This window comes from Ciconia boyciana, chromosome 10 (genome assembly GCF_034638445.1).
Source record: "Ciconia boyciana chromosome 10, ASM3463844v1, whole genome shotgun sequence".
Classification (NCBI taxonomy): Eukaryota; Metazoa; Chordata; class Aves; order Ciconiiformes; family Ciconiidae; genus Ciconia; species Ciconia boyciana.
Genome location: NC_132943.1, coordinates 17102654 through 17117614, shown reverse-complemented (window position 1 = coordinate 17117614; position 14961 = coordinate 17102654). Strand labels below are relative to the sequence as shown.

Genomic DNA, 14961 nt, shown 5'->3' with positions numbered 1-14961 from the left:
AACTTGTACGGAGATAAAATAAGTTTTTTCCAAACCTCTTGTGAAAGGTGTATTTTTATTATTGCAGATATTAGTTCAGGGTACAGAGCAAGAGAATTCCTGGAAGAAAATGCACCTGTTAGTTATCTAACTCTAGAAGCCTAGCCCGTTGCATTTAAGTGAAATTAGTTTGTTAAGACATTATTTCTACATTCTTAACATCTTTCTGTAAAAGAAGGTTAAACATGAACAGCCTTGAGACTTGTGGAATTTACTTTCTCATCATGTTTGACATGTGAGCTTCTATATATGTGTAGACTGTAGATTTGATGCGAAATGGAAGTGGTTTGATAAAACTAAATTACTTTTACTATATCCCAGAATGGTTCTCTACAGGATTTGAGCATAAACTTGGAAATAATTATTTTAATACTGTTGCAAATTTCCTCTTTAACTTTTCTGGTGTCTCAATATTCATAAAGAGGGGAAGTTAATACACAATGATGGTGAAAAGCATCACTCAGTGAAATGAAACATTAGAAAGGTGAGCGTTCTCCTGTGTCGGAGACATGTTCAGTCTGCAATTAATAAACTCCTCCACAAATAAGACCTATAACAAACCTTTCCTCTTGCACTGAATACAAGCAACTTTTATTTGACCTTGCCTTCTTCAACTTCCAGCAAAGCAATGGATTTGTTAAGAAGACCTAAGCTAGTTCTTTAGAAGAGGCTTGTTCCTGTGTGTGCTTTTTTCCCTGGCAAGAGCTTGAAACAGCCAGCATTTGTGGAGCCATAATGTGCTGCAGTTTAGTGCAATAGGAGAATATACTCAAAATACTCTAGGGGTAAGTACGATGTAAGAATGCAGAAAATACATCCTCAAAAAGAGAAGGGGAAGCATCAGTGTTCTGTGCTTTTTTTTTTGCTTTTTCTTTTTTTTTCAGTAATAATACTAATATCCCCCATGTGTTAAGGCTTACTGTGCACAATATTAAAATGCTCATCACGTTATATAAGATATTAGGATAGTAACTCCTTTGCTGTAATGGTTTTGCAATGATCACAGCCTCTCTCTCTCTCCCCCCCCCCCCTTCTTTTTCATTTTTTCTTCTTGCACCAGGGAGAACATGAAAAGTTTAATTCTCAGAACAGAGGTTTTATTTTGGTCTTTGTCTCTTTGGTCCATTTTTATTTAGATTAAATTTATTTTAAAACTTTTGCAGTGCCTTGCAGAAAGCCAGTGTTGTGTCAGCTGGCAGCATGTATGTTTCAGATTTCTGCTGTTAGTGCTGCAGATAATATCAGCTGTAGCAAAGTTCTTCATAAGCCGCTGTAACAACAGCCCTTGATCAAAGGGCATTGAGAGGTTAAAAAAAATGGGTGTGGTAACAAAAACATCCTTGACCTGTATAAGATTTCAGTATCTGAAGTTCAGAGAACAGGGCTTGATTTTATTTTTTTATTAATTTACAAGAGAGGTGAATGCAACTGTGGGAAAAGGGCTAAGGAATCTTAAGAGGAATCAAGAGATTTATTGACCAAACACGGAAACTTAAAATGTTTGCTGCACTGTACAGTTGTAATAAGCAAAGAGAAGAATGTTAGAATGACAGTTACATTTACCATTCTGCTAGAAATCTCTTTTCAGTTGCTTTAATATTTACTTCTGGCTAAACCTGTACCTATTCTGCCTGTCTCTTATCAGATATTCATTTGACTGATAAATAGATGCTTATCAACTGCTACTTTGCTCCACTGTCTGGTGTTATATCTGAGTATGTGTCATAGAACTTTACATTTATGAAAGCAGTGTAGTTCCGTGAAGGGGAATTTATCAACTGTATTTGCCTTATGTTTTACAGATACTCTTTGTGTCAAGCAGAATATTGATTATTCAGGGTATTTATATAGTGTAAAATGAAGTTTGATTATTCAGGGGTTTTACTTAGTGTAGAATGAAGTCTGTGTTGTAAAAATCTTCGGTCTTTAAAGATTAACAGTCGTCACGTTGGCTAAAGGGAATATAGTGTGTGCAGTGTCATTCTGCAGTAAGGTCCATTGTCTGCCTTAAGATGTAAATGAACAAATAGGAGGCAACAGTTGCTTGTTACAAGCTTTTATGGCTATGTTTAGTCTTCTTAATAGTTGTATAGAATATCCTGTATAATCTTTAAGAAAGCATGCTATTTGCCAGATAGTGTAATTTCATATACTTCTAATCAGCATCTCCTAGTTTATTCTTGTCATCTCAAATAGCAGACTTGTGTTAAATGGCTGAGTAATGCAGACATTAGGGGAATAATCTTATTAGTAAAGTCAACACTGCCTGTGTTCTGGATTACTGAATGTGGCTGAGTTCTAAAGGTAAATGAGTTGCTTCATAAACTTCCATGGTGGGACTGAGGCAGACAAACCTATCAGTGCTGCTGCCCAGTGTCATTTATAGTGTGCTTTTTCTAGAGAAGCAGCTCCATACCTGAATGACTACTGTATTTTTCCCATACTTTGGTCTGTTTCAATAGCTGGCTGCTCTTTATTTATTTTGCTCTGGAGTTAAACTTAAACATCTTGGGCAGTGGGAATGCGTCCTGAAATGCAAAATACTAAGTATGATGGGAGATTTCAGTCTGGGTAAGAAATACAGTTGCTAGGGGGCAAGATGAAGCATCATATGAATCTTCCAGCAGTGGTTTAGGACTGTCCTCCCCAAGCTATTTGCTCTTCCTCTCTTTTGGCATCAGCCTCACGGTGATGGTGCATTTGTATTGGGAGGAACTGGAACTACTGAGATGCAGCACGTTTCCTTCTGTCATGGAAAGGCAGAAGAGCATAGCAGACATGTAGAGCTAGCAAAGCCTTGAAATAATACTGTTGCGTGCTCAATGCATGTGAGCTGGATTTAAATTTATGAACAGAATGTTGGCCCTCCTGCTGGTGAGGAAGGACTCCTGATCATGGTGTAACATCCTGGCATCACAAACTTTACTACGCTACTGCTGTTCCCAAAAGAAGCTGTTTTGACTTCCCTTATCTGCTCTGTCTCCAGCAGCTTGTTCCTTTGCCAGTTAACCCCTCTTTTGATTAAAAATACATGAAATTAATCACTTATTTAACTAGATCCTTTTCTGGATGTAGTTCAAAATGTGGTAACGTGGCAAAGCAGGCAACGTGCCTGCTATAGGAAGGCAAAGAAAGTTGGGGAGGAAAAGGAGGATGATGGCACGGCCATGAAAAGGGCTGATTTGTTCCCATTTAAAGTGTTTAGAAGCTATGGCTTTAGTGTTAACTAATACAGGCACTTGTTAGCCTCAAGCAATATGTCTAGAAGGTGAGAATCTCTTATTGCAGTGAGGTATTGATTCTGGAATCCAGGGAGAGCCATATTGCCAGATTTCAGTCAATTGCTTGAGTAGACTATCCTAAGATGTGCTTACCCTATAATTTCCACCCCTGCTCCTCCCAACTTCCATTGCCTGCATAGGGCTTGTACTGAATGCATAACTAACTAATATGCTTTATTGCAACTTCTGTCATCTATTTTTATACTCTTCCATATCAGCAATTACACCGTTCCTATAAGCTTTATTTTGCTCCAGTAGCATGACACGTGATCTCAGAACCATGCCCCTGGGTTTGGGCTGAGATCAGTGCGAGCCAGTGTCATAAGCGCTGGTCTCTGGTGTTGATAGATTTATTTTTATTTTTTTTTAATCTCAGAGTCAATATTTAGCTGTTTATCCTGCTCCTGATACTGAAAATGCTGGTTTAGGCACAGATTATGGCACAGTAGCAGTGATGCCTGTCAGGATGTACATCACCTCTGCAAAGCACTCTTGGGATGGTGCTCATAGTGCAGTGAGAGCGCTGTGTGCTATGCCAGCTTTGTGCAGAAATACAAAGGACCACACGGGCAGAGGAATGTGGGATGATTTTCCACCACCCTTGCTAGCTTCTTCTGTAGTGAAGGAACTCTGACTTCAAAACATAGTGTTCACTAACCCTTCTTCCATCAGGGAAATCCATTTGCAAGATGCTAAAACTGACAAATGGCCATGAACTGGAACATTAAGGCAAGGGAAACGCTGGATGTGTTTTCAAAGCTGTGTAAGCAGCTGTGGTTCATTGATCTTGCTTGATGGTGCAGGAGCATCACACAATGCCAGCATTTTTCTTGGCTCTTTCCCTATCATTTAGCAGAAAAGGTCACCTTCTTAACTTTCTAGTTAAAGACTCTTGGTCATGACAAGTGTCTCGTGAACATGGCTGACAATTTCGCTGAATGTGGAACAAAGTATCTTAGCTTTGAGGGATGACTAAGTCTCCTTCATGTTGGCTCTGGAGTTCTTATTAATCAGTGTGATTCAGAGCCTTGTGCTTTTCTTGGGTATGCTTCATCAGTTGGTCTTTCTTTAGCACAGTCCTCTTCGATCCTTTTTTTTTTAAAAAGATGACAATATTTGTTTTTGTCACGTTCTGCAGCCTATTTCAGTGGAAGATCTCAAAATACTCAGGTTGTGGGCCTTGATGTGCAATTTTTTCGTTTCATATGTGGTTCTCACTGGAAGTTTACTTGCCTGGGTATGCAGCTTGGCATCTTGTCCCACTGAAGACTTGTCTACTTGAAAGAGCTTACCAGCAGAATTATATATGCCTAGAATAACGATGTAAGTCTTAAACTTCTGCTCAAGTAGGTTTTCCCAGGTTTGTTTAGGGTGGCCAAAATAAAACCTTAACCCTTGTTTTGGGTAGATTTTGAGGGCTTGTCCAGGTTTTACAAACCTCTAATTGTCTTAAAGGTTAAATACCTCTGGCCTCATGACCAGAAAGCAGCATGTGAGTGGCAGCTCAGCTGGGATTACTGTGCTGTGGAGTCAGGTGCAGCAGCACAGATCACCGCTGCCTCGGTACAACTCTCTCTGAACACACATTGCATGTCACAGAAGGGGCTTTGCTAAACACACACGGGTCATTTGTGCACCTTGTATACAGTGGTCCATGACTGTAAGCTTATTTTTAAATCTGTACAAAACTAATTACAGTGCCATACTAATATTTACAGTCATCTGCTACTTAAACTTCGAGGGTAGCAGTAATCGCTATCCTGCTACGTACTGGGGAGTACTTCCTCGCTGATTGAAGAAGGTGGCTCCTGCAGAGAATGGTCAGCCTGTGCTGGGAGAAATAGGCAACCTGAAGGCAGCAGAGCAGCATTTTGAACTGTCCCAAGAACCAGGCGCAGCCTGCTCACTATGGAGCCGAGGCACCTCGGCCTACTGCAGGACTGCCGCTCTGGGCTTGTCAGGGGCAAGGGGTTTTTTTGAAGTAAGCAGTGGAGGACACATGATTGTACCCAGGTGAATGTTCACATCCTGTCTTCGAACAACAGAGATGACAAAACCGCAGAAAAAGCAACAGCCTGGGCCTAACTTAAAATCGCTTGACAAAAAATAGCGGCCACTCCCCCAGGCAGTGGAGTGCAGCATGGCACCCAAGCAGTAGCAGGAGGCACGCAACCCCTGTGCCGTTTACCTGTCAGGCCGCCGCGGCCGTTGGGTGCCGCGGAGGTTCCCAGCGCGGGCGGCTGCCAGGGCCCCGTCTGCGCCCCCCGGTACCACGGCACCAGCAGGCGGGGCGGCGGCGCTTTGCCGCAACTGCACGGGGGAAGCCGAGGCCTGGCCCCGTCCCAGGCCTCCCTGCGTCAGCCGGGTCGCCTCACGGCGGAGCGCGTTACGCGACGCCCGGTCTCCCGCACCGCCCGTTCCCAGCCCCGAGGAGCGAAAGGTGGCGGGGTGGGGAAGGGCGCGGTGCGCATGCGCCGCCGCAGCCCTTCGGTGCGCGCTTCCCACTTTCCGCGGCCTCCTTTTGCGCGTGTGCAGAGGCGGGCCGTTGTTCTCGGGCCGCCCGTGCGCCGTGACGCCAGGCCGTGGTGACGTCTCGCGCTCCCCCCCACCCCCCCGCCGACGGCGCGGCCGACGTCACGAGTTTCGGCGGAGAGGGAGGCGGAGCTTTCGGTTGGCAGCAGGAGCGGCGGCGGCCGCCGGCGCCTCACGCCTGACGGGATCTCCCCCCCGGCCCGGCCCGGCCCGGCCCCGCCGCGGCGCCAGCGCTCCGGGGGCGCCTTCCCCGCTCCCCCCCTCGTGGGCCCGCCTCGGCGCGCGGCTCCCTCCGCGCCGGCCTCGGTGCCTCCTGTCACCCTCCCCGCCGTGCCCCCGCGCGGGCAGGCCCCGGGCCCCTTCCCCCCCTCCTCCGGGGGGGTGGGCTCCTCTCCGGAAACCTGGCCGCTCCCTCCGCGCCGCCTGCCCAGCCGGGCCTGCGCCCGTCGCCAGCGGGCAGCGCGGGGGGTCCCTCGCGGCCGCCCGGCCTCCGCTGTGACACAGGTCGGTGCCGGCGGGGCGGGCGGGGGTGGCTCTGGGAAAGGCCGGGCGGGGGGCGGCCCTCGGCTGCCCGGATGCGTGTGTGTTTGGGGGGGCGGGTTTGTCGGTACGCGTTGGAGGGGGCCGCCGGTGTGGGGGACGCTTGGGGCAGCTTCGGCATCCAGGAGGTGCCCGGGCAGGGCGGGGGAAGCGCTAACCGCACTGCTGGGAGCCGCCGGGGCACCGGCCCTGTGCAGATGGAGGTACGCGGCGGTGCAGTTATTTGAGGTGCTGGGGGGACACGACGTGCTAGTTATTTACGTTACAACTGCAGAATCTTAAGGATTTTACGAGCTCTACAAATGTTTATATGTCACCGTAAACCTTCCTGTGATTGCATACCGATGCTGTAGTCTCTTGTCTTTAAATTGCTTTGCAGTGATAGCAGCGCTGTGAATTGGGTATGTAGGTCAGATTCTGAGAGGTGTTTTTGTCGGGGTAGTAGGTGAATGTTAGATTATTTTTTCCCTTATTGCTTTTGAGGTGCATTGCAGCACCCACGAGGTTGGGTTTTTTTCTGGCTTCCTCTCTTGCTTCATAAATCTAGTTTTAGTTTTTGGCAGTGGAATTACTGAAGATCAAAGCATTAAATAAGCTGAGCACTTCTAAGCTGTGTTGTATCATGAAGTGTCCTCTAAGGATGGTAAAAGATAATAGAAGCCTGCCTTGAAACAAGGGGGATTTGTAGTCCATGCAGAAAATGTTTCTCAGCTATAACATTTCTTTTCTTTAAACAATGCAGCACGTTGCAGAGGGTAAGAGGCCTTCAGAAATGTGTTGCTACGTATATGGCAAAGATGTAGTGTTTGCAGAATGAATGTCTACATGGTTGTCTTGCACAACATCTTGGATTCTCTCATGGCATAGCACTTATTAGCAGAATACCCTAGAAAGTGTTCTTTCCTATGGAATTCCCTTATGGATAGTTTTAAGGGAATGGGCAGGGATGAGTTAGTACTTACACTACACTGAAAAACCTTAGAAGAATTTTCTTGGTGGTTTGGGTTTTTTTTTCCCCCTACCCTATGCCTAAACCCTTCACTGTTATTTGAAAATAACAGAAATACTGTATGAGGAAATTTTACATTGATGTACGCCTTTGCTTACAGTGGCTTTTTAAATAATGGCTTTCCTCTGAAATATATTCAAAAATGAAAACTTGCTATAATCCCTGTTTTCTGTACACTTTGTGTTCTGTCATACACTTTGTGTTCTGTCATGATTGCCACTGAAATGTATTGAACCTGAATATTGATTCAGATAATGAGGCTGTATATAATTGATTTTTTTTTTAAGGTTTTATTGTATTTTGATAAAGCAGAATAGCAAGGTAATGTTTATGAAATTGACTTATCGCTGGAGAAAAATCTGTGATGAACTCTGTCAGTGGTTTACCTGACACTAATGGAAGACTACAGTGAAGGAAACAGATGTTTCTGAATTGCTTGTCTTGGCTTGCTGAGATTTCTAAACTGTCAGAGGAAACTTTTTCTAAGATATCTGTGGCGTTTGGTAATCTTGAGAGCTTTTATAGTATGTGTGAGTAGGCAGATATCTGTGACAGGTAGAATTTATTAATGTAGTGTAGCAAGAGCATTATTTTGTTGTTTAATATCATGGTAGGGAAGCTTTTCTTTTTTTTTTCTTTATGGTGATAAAACTCTAGATAGTTTATAGTAAAAATAACCTTTCAAATTTGGTCACAGACCCGTTAGTCATTCTTTGCTGTAGTTCTTAGGAAAGCTGGTCAAATCACAGAGTTGTGGAATTTAAAGCCAATTGAGGCTAAATGCAGAAGGCTTATTGTTTTATTATAAAGATAAGTTTTCTTCTGGAGAAAGCAAGGAAGTTGGTCATGTTATAAATTTAATTCACATTTATCATTTTTACTTTACATTTTTTTCTTACAATTTCCTAAAATACAGTGTTAATATTTAGGTATAAATCAGAATTATTGTTTTTTAAAACCTTGACATTATTAATAAGTATTTATGGAGAACTTCTTGGAAAAAAGTTTTGCATATTAGCAATCTTAAGTTTCATTTTTTTGTCTTTCATCTGTATTATCTTTACTGCAGGCTAACTTTTTACATCAGCAAGCTAAATCAAAAGTAATGAATAACATGTAACTTATTTTTGTGACATTGTTCAGTGACTCTCTAACTGAGCATTCTCTGAACTGAAAAGAATGTTTTCTTATGAAATGCATAAGAATGATAATAGAGTGATGTCCTTCATTGATTCCCCCTCTCCCACCAAACACACAGCCAAAGGTGTTCTGATCTGTTGAGAGGTACACATTTGCTCTGGAGTAATGAATGTATTTGCTAATAATTTCTTTTTAGATCTTTGCTGTTAACATTATCCTCTGTTTAGACTACTATTTGGAGAAAAATAAATGAATGATGAAAATGTGACTAATCAATGTAATTAAGTACTTTTTGTTACTTTTCCAGAGCTTATTTTCATATGTATGACAAACTAATGTAAATATGTATATTGACTAGTGACTCTACCCAGGTTTATCTAATTAGCAAACAATTAAGTTTGCTGTCCTGAAAGTTTAATTTCTAAATTGAAGCTTTTAAAATTCTGAAGTAGAACTGAAGTAGACACAGTATTAAATTAAAATTATAAAAAAAAAAATCAGTGAATTCTATTAATCACACTAATTTTTCTGTGAGAGAGAAGAAAAATCTTTTTTTTTAAAGAATAAATACTGCATTTGCTATTTTAGTATTCTGGTATTTTGTAGTGCTAAGGAATAGGTCAAAATAGGTCATGCATGCTATAATTGCACATCTCTTGCAAAATAACATTGTAAACATATAATTGGGCAGTGGGAACATGTTCAGAATGCAGTGTGTTAGTCGTGATTCTCACTTTTGGATCTTAGCATGAGATCTTGATTTAGTAATATAGTAAGAATGACAAATGCAGCTTATGGCTGTATGTTAACCTAATTTCTTAGACTAATCATGCTTGTTTGCAAGTTTTTCTGAGATGTTTTTAATATATTCACCTTAAGTGTATTTTTTGAGAAGCTGCAGGAAGTTTGGTGACAATAAGTGAAGGAAAGGTGGAGTTCTATGTTAGGATATTGCACTGATTTCCGTCTGTGGGAACCACTGCTCTAGAGACACTTGACCCACAAATACACATATGGCATAGTTTAGAGCCCAGCTTAATGAGGTCATTTGAAGTTGGACTTACTTGAGCAAGGCCAAAGCAGGGGTATCTGCAGTGTGCTTTAAAAACTGAGAGTTGGGAATTGGTGATGTAGGGAGACCTATAGAGCATGACTTTTTCCTGTTCATTTGCAAAGTCTTTTATTTGTTTACTTCTATATCTCAAATTATTGCATATTTTAAAAATTATACCAGCAAACTGTAACTTAGTTCTTCACATGAGAGGAATATAATTTTCTTTAGGCTAAAGGGTTTTTTTCTTTGCTGTAGCTTTGTTTTCAGCCATTTTTTTTCTTTGAGTCCTTCACTATTTTTTCCTCACTTGCTTCTCTTTCTGTGTTTCCAGTCAATCATTTGTCCACTTCTGTGGATTATCTGCAGTAATAAAAGATACTGCTTTTGTGTTCCTGAGACGTTTTGTGCTAAGTACACTAACAATCTGACAACAGCAATGTAACAAAATTCAAATGTTTCAGAAGTTTACATTGCAAAGACTGTACTTTTGAAGCTCAGGTATGATAACACCGATAAACTGTTCTCATTTGGATAAATGAAGAAATGATAGATGTGTAAGAAGGGAAGGGATTTCATTAGGTCAGTCCCTACCCTGAGGCAGAAGCAAATACACTGAAATCTTGTCTGACAGATGTTTGTCTGATCTGTTCTTAAAAAACTCAAAAGAGGGGAATACCACACCTCTTCACTGGTCTTTTTATAGCTAGTACATAACTACCATTATAGTTAAGAGGCTTTTCTTAATATTTAACTTAAGTCTCTGTCTTGGTGCTAGTTAAGCCAGTTCGTTCTTGTCCAGCTATTATTACTCATGCAGGATAATGATTTCTGTACTCTCTGCACCAACTGTTTGCATACGTGAAGACTGTTCCTCTGTCTCCTTTTATTTCAGACTTCTCTTTACTAAACTGTGCAAACAGGGCTTTTCTTCACAGGTCATGTTTTCTCAGGATTTTTGTTGTTGTTAACTCTCACTGGGCTCCGTGTGATTTGTCTGTATCTTTTTCAAAGTTCCCCAGACAAAGTCTTACAGCAACAGAGTAATTAACTTACTCTGTAAGTTGCAGCAGAAGTAACATGACAGCCTTATTAAAATGTCACTCTTGGGTGTGTGCGCAGGTATGGTTGGTTTTTGTTTTGTTTTTGGTTTTTTTTTTCCAACAACATCAGGTTCTTGGCTCCTGCATTTGTTAACACAGGAGCTTGTATTAGTGTTTCTTAAATCAGGTATCTCTTTCTTCATATATATGAATTTGAGTTATCTTTCCAAAGAGTAGAACCTTATACTGTATTGAATTCAATCTTTATTTTAGGTTAGTTTTCTTATATTAAGCATTTCTAGACTCAACAGGATCACTGTTCAATAAGTTATTCTACAGGAAAGTATGCAGTTTCTGCTCTTCCACATCTATTTCCCAGCACATAAAATCCCTGTGGCTTTTGAACGTAAGCTTGCTTTACAACAGGAAACGTGATTGAGAACAAGTTCTCCTAGGGTTAGATGCAGCTTCTATTGGCAAAAATGTGTCTTTACCAGTCTGTTTTATATGTGTGCTGTGTTTGAAGCAAGTTGTATTGCTAAGATAACTCCTGTCAGCATAATTGTACCTGAACAAGCCTTTTGCCGTTTTGAGATGTCATACAGTCCAATGACATAGTAGAAGAAATTTTTATCCTATAGGCATGCTTTATTGGAAGAACTGCAGAGCCAGCTACGAAACAGATGTGTTCAACATGTTCCCTGGCCTTACTCCATTTTATCTGACTTACGTAGATGACTTTATCCATAATTTTTGAGGCTAGATCACAGATGGGACAAATTGTGTGATTCTTTCAGCAGTGCTGCCTTCGCAAAAACTGAAACAGACACCAATAATAATTATTAAAAAAGGCCTTTAGTTTCTTGCAGGAAGAAGTATTCAAGTAGTCAGTGCTGATTACCTCTTACCTATCCTCAAAATTACTTTAAAATAATTTAGACAAGAGAGTTCTGTAAATGCCAACAGTTTGAATGCCATGTTACCAAAACAATAACAATGGGAACTATAGTCTCACCTTTGAACAAAGATTTGAAAACTGGAAAACATCTGGGTCAAGATGTTGTTTGAATTAAAAGAGAGAACTAAAATACTGACACAACCAGTAATTAAACTTCTAAAGAAAATCTAAAGAAAATAAGATGTTCTATTGAAGAACGCGATAATTGTCACCCTAAATATTTTTTTAATCTAACCGCTGAAAAGTGATTGGTAAAGCTCAACGTGTATTTAATTGTTGTTTTGTCACATTGACTATCTGTATTTTTAGCAGTGCCACAGTTGCTGTAACTCCAGCATGAGGATTTTTATTTAAAAAAAAAAAAAAGTAATTGGAATGGCAAACTCCCAAACCTTCAAGCACTGTTTTGTTTTTTCCATAATGGCTTGATGATAACTGAATGGGTAGAAAGTAGTAGTTAGGAAAGAGTTTCTTGTGCTGCTGATACCAATAAGTGCAGTAACTTCTGGCAGGGATGAGGTGGATAGTGTAATGAATGACTTTTTAAGCTGCTGCAGCAAGTTCCTTTAGAGAATATCTGTTAAGGCTCTGTGTCTGTGGTATTTGCACTATTATGAATACCAAATGAGACTTTCAAATGAAAATTTAAATGTTTTTGGTGAAGTGGCTGACAAGTTTTAGGTAAAATCTTAATCCCTAATGAAATCAGACAAAAGATAATCCAGTATTCTTCCTCCAATGGTAAGCATGAATGAATGATTATGGAAGAGTGAGAACAGGACAAGCGTATATAATACTTAGCTTGAATATTCTTTCAGTCCCTAACTATTTTCAGTAAAGGTCTGTTCTTAATCTGATGTGGGTTTTGTGTAGTTAGTAACCTTTGGATTTTTATCCTCAAACTTGGCCGGTCCTTTTTTTGCATGCAGCTAAATGTCTGGCATCCAAAAGTCCTTTGGTAAGAAATTTTACAAGTATGCTATTTGTTATGTTAAAATCTACCTTCATTTTTTCTGAACTTAGCTTGTACTGGTTTCCTTTGGTGACACATTCTTTTGGAAGAGAGTGAACAATCCATCTCTGTCCAATATAACAACCCATCTCTCTGTTCCTCATATGATTTTGTAGCCCTTTATCACTTTCTCCCTCTACCCAAATATTTCTGAAATCAGAGTCCTAACTTGCCTATTTGTTCCCCCCCCCGTAGAACACATTCTGTGTCTTCGATCGTAACTTTTGCTCTTCTCTGGAATGACTGTATTCTGCTACATCCTCTTCTGGAGCTGAAGGCCGCAGAACTGCTAGTGATATTCTGGTTGGACAGACAGTGGTCTGTTTAGGACTGATTTATTTGATAATAATTCCTAACATTGGCTTTCATTTCTGAGTGCTGGCAGTATTCAGTGCAAAGCCCATTGGTTTGTTATGTGCAAAGTTAGAACTGCTTCTCTCCCTCCTCCCCTCTGCTCCCCAACTTGCATCACTTTCATTAATCTGTGCTGGCTATCATCTGCTTTATTGCTCAGTCCCCTAGTCTAACAAAGACCACCTCCTCTACTGCTGTCAGCCCTTTCCTTGTTCTCCTGAATAACATAGTATTGATAGGCACAGCAGTGGTGGCAAACTTTTCACTTTGCTCCTGATTATTGGATAATTTAGAATATGTTGAACAACACAGAGTCTTGTGGAGCCCCACTGGTATCCTCCTTCCTTATAGAACACCAACTATGTCTGTCCTATATTTTCTGTATTTTAACTGATTTATTCATGCAAGGGTCTTTCTCTTTTCTTATGCTGTGACTGCAAGAAAGCCTTTGGCGAGACTTTTCCAGTACTGGAAATCCAAGTAGACCATGGTAGTGACTGCGTTCAGCTCTTTTTACACGTATTCAGAGTGCACCAAGAGATTTGCAAGTGAGATCTCTTTTTGGAACAGCCATATCTACTCTTCCCTGCTCTATCATAATTATCCATATGTCCATTATTTCTAGTTTATTTGTTGTAGGTCGCACTTAACTGTTTGTAGTTCCCTGGAATCCCTGCATTACATGTGCCGTCTTTTAAAAGATATTTTTAAAAGATCCAAATTGTGCAGTGGCCAAGAGGGGTGGTTCCAGCATGAGTTCTTGCTCCTTTCTTTGTGTTGGTATTGGTGCTGTAGAAGTGTGAGGTCAGTTAGATAGGCTGATGGTTAATTAAAAGGTAAAATAAATCATTTCAGCTGATCATCTATTTTGGTCTGGATCTCCTGCTTGTCATTGAGGTTCAGCTGGAAAGTAGCAGTTACTGTAGACAAGCAGGAATACTCCCTTGACAGAAATGCAACCTTAGCAGTGGAACTGTTGTCTTAAAGATGATTATTAGATATGGGCATGTACATTGTAATCCTTCCACCAGTATATACTCCCAACTTTTGAATCTGTAGTTAGTTTACCTTATTAACTGTATTAATAAGGATTCATACATTTTTATCAGTTGAGGGAAAAGTATAATTATGTAGCATCATATATGTTACATAATTAACTGTATCTATGACGGTTCATACATTTTTATCAGTTGAGGGAGAAGTATAATTATGTAGTATCATAGATGTCATTGTAATGTTTGCTACCCACTGCTAAGGGGTGTGCTATGGGAGATGCAAGAGGGAAACCTTATGAGGATACATTGTCTTCGTGTCTTTGCATTTGATTCTTGAGTGTTTTGACAAAGTAGGTTTTTATTGTTACATTTTGGTTTAAATGTTATTATGAGGGATTGAGTTGAATTACATTTTTTTTCTGGTTCACAGGAAGCTAAAGATTATTACCAAAGCACAAAGTGAAAAAGAGCTTGTGTACTTGATACCTTAGCAATATCTTAATGTGTTGACCTATGTGGGTCATCCAGTTTAAAAACAGTGGCTACTGAATACAGATAAAAACTTATAAGTTTGTCCATTTAGACATGTTGGCTACAAAAATAATGCACAATCATATCATGTGTGTGGGGAAAAAAATCTTTGGATTTTGCATAGTATATGTTGCCTATGCATGCACGCAAGGTTTTCTCAGTTGCCATTGATGTATATTAAGTACATACTTGTCCATCTTCTCAGTTGTATTATTGAGCCCTCTGTACAGTTCCAAGCATGAGAGCTCTGAGTCTACCCGTACCTGTGGGTCCCTGGTTAAATTTATTGCTCTTTGTTGTTGTCGTTGTTGAATATTTTAATCTTGAATTGGAGATTGATTCAGGAGTGTTTTTTCTATGCTGTGTTGGAAATCTGTATGGCTCATGAATGTCTTATCCTACTTAAATATTCCATGTTAGTGTATTATGAGATTTTTTTTTCATTTTGTGTTCTTATTGTTGGTGATAGAAGTAAT

At 40.5% G+C, this 14961-nt stretch overlaps 1 protein-coding gene across 2 annotated transcripts in view; it reads left to right on the top strand.

Moving 5' to 3' along the window:
• Window positions 1-5974: 5974 nt before the first annotated feature.
• The window catches only part of MAP3K2 (mitogen-activated protein kinase kinase kinase 2), a 49984-nt gene continuing 40997 nt past the window's right edge, over window positions 5975-14961 (top strand). For both annotated transcript variants that reach the window (XM_072874101.1, XM_072874100.1), the window contains exon 1: window positions 5975-6356. The gene's annotated coding sequence lies outside the window, so the exon portion shown is untranslated. The remainder of the gene's footprint in view (window positions 6357-14961) is intronic.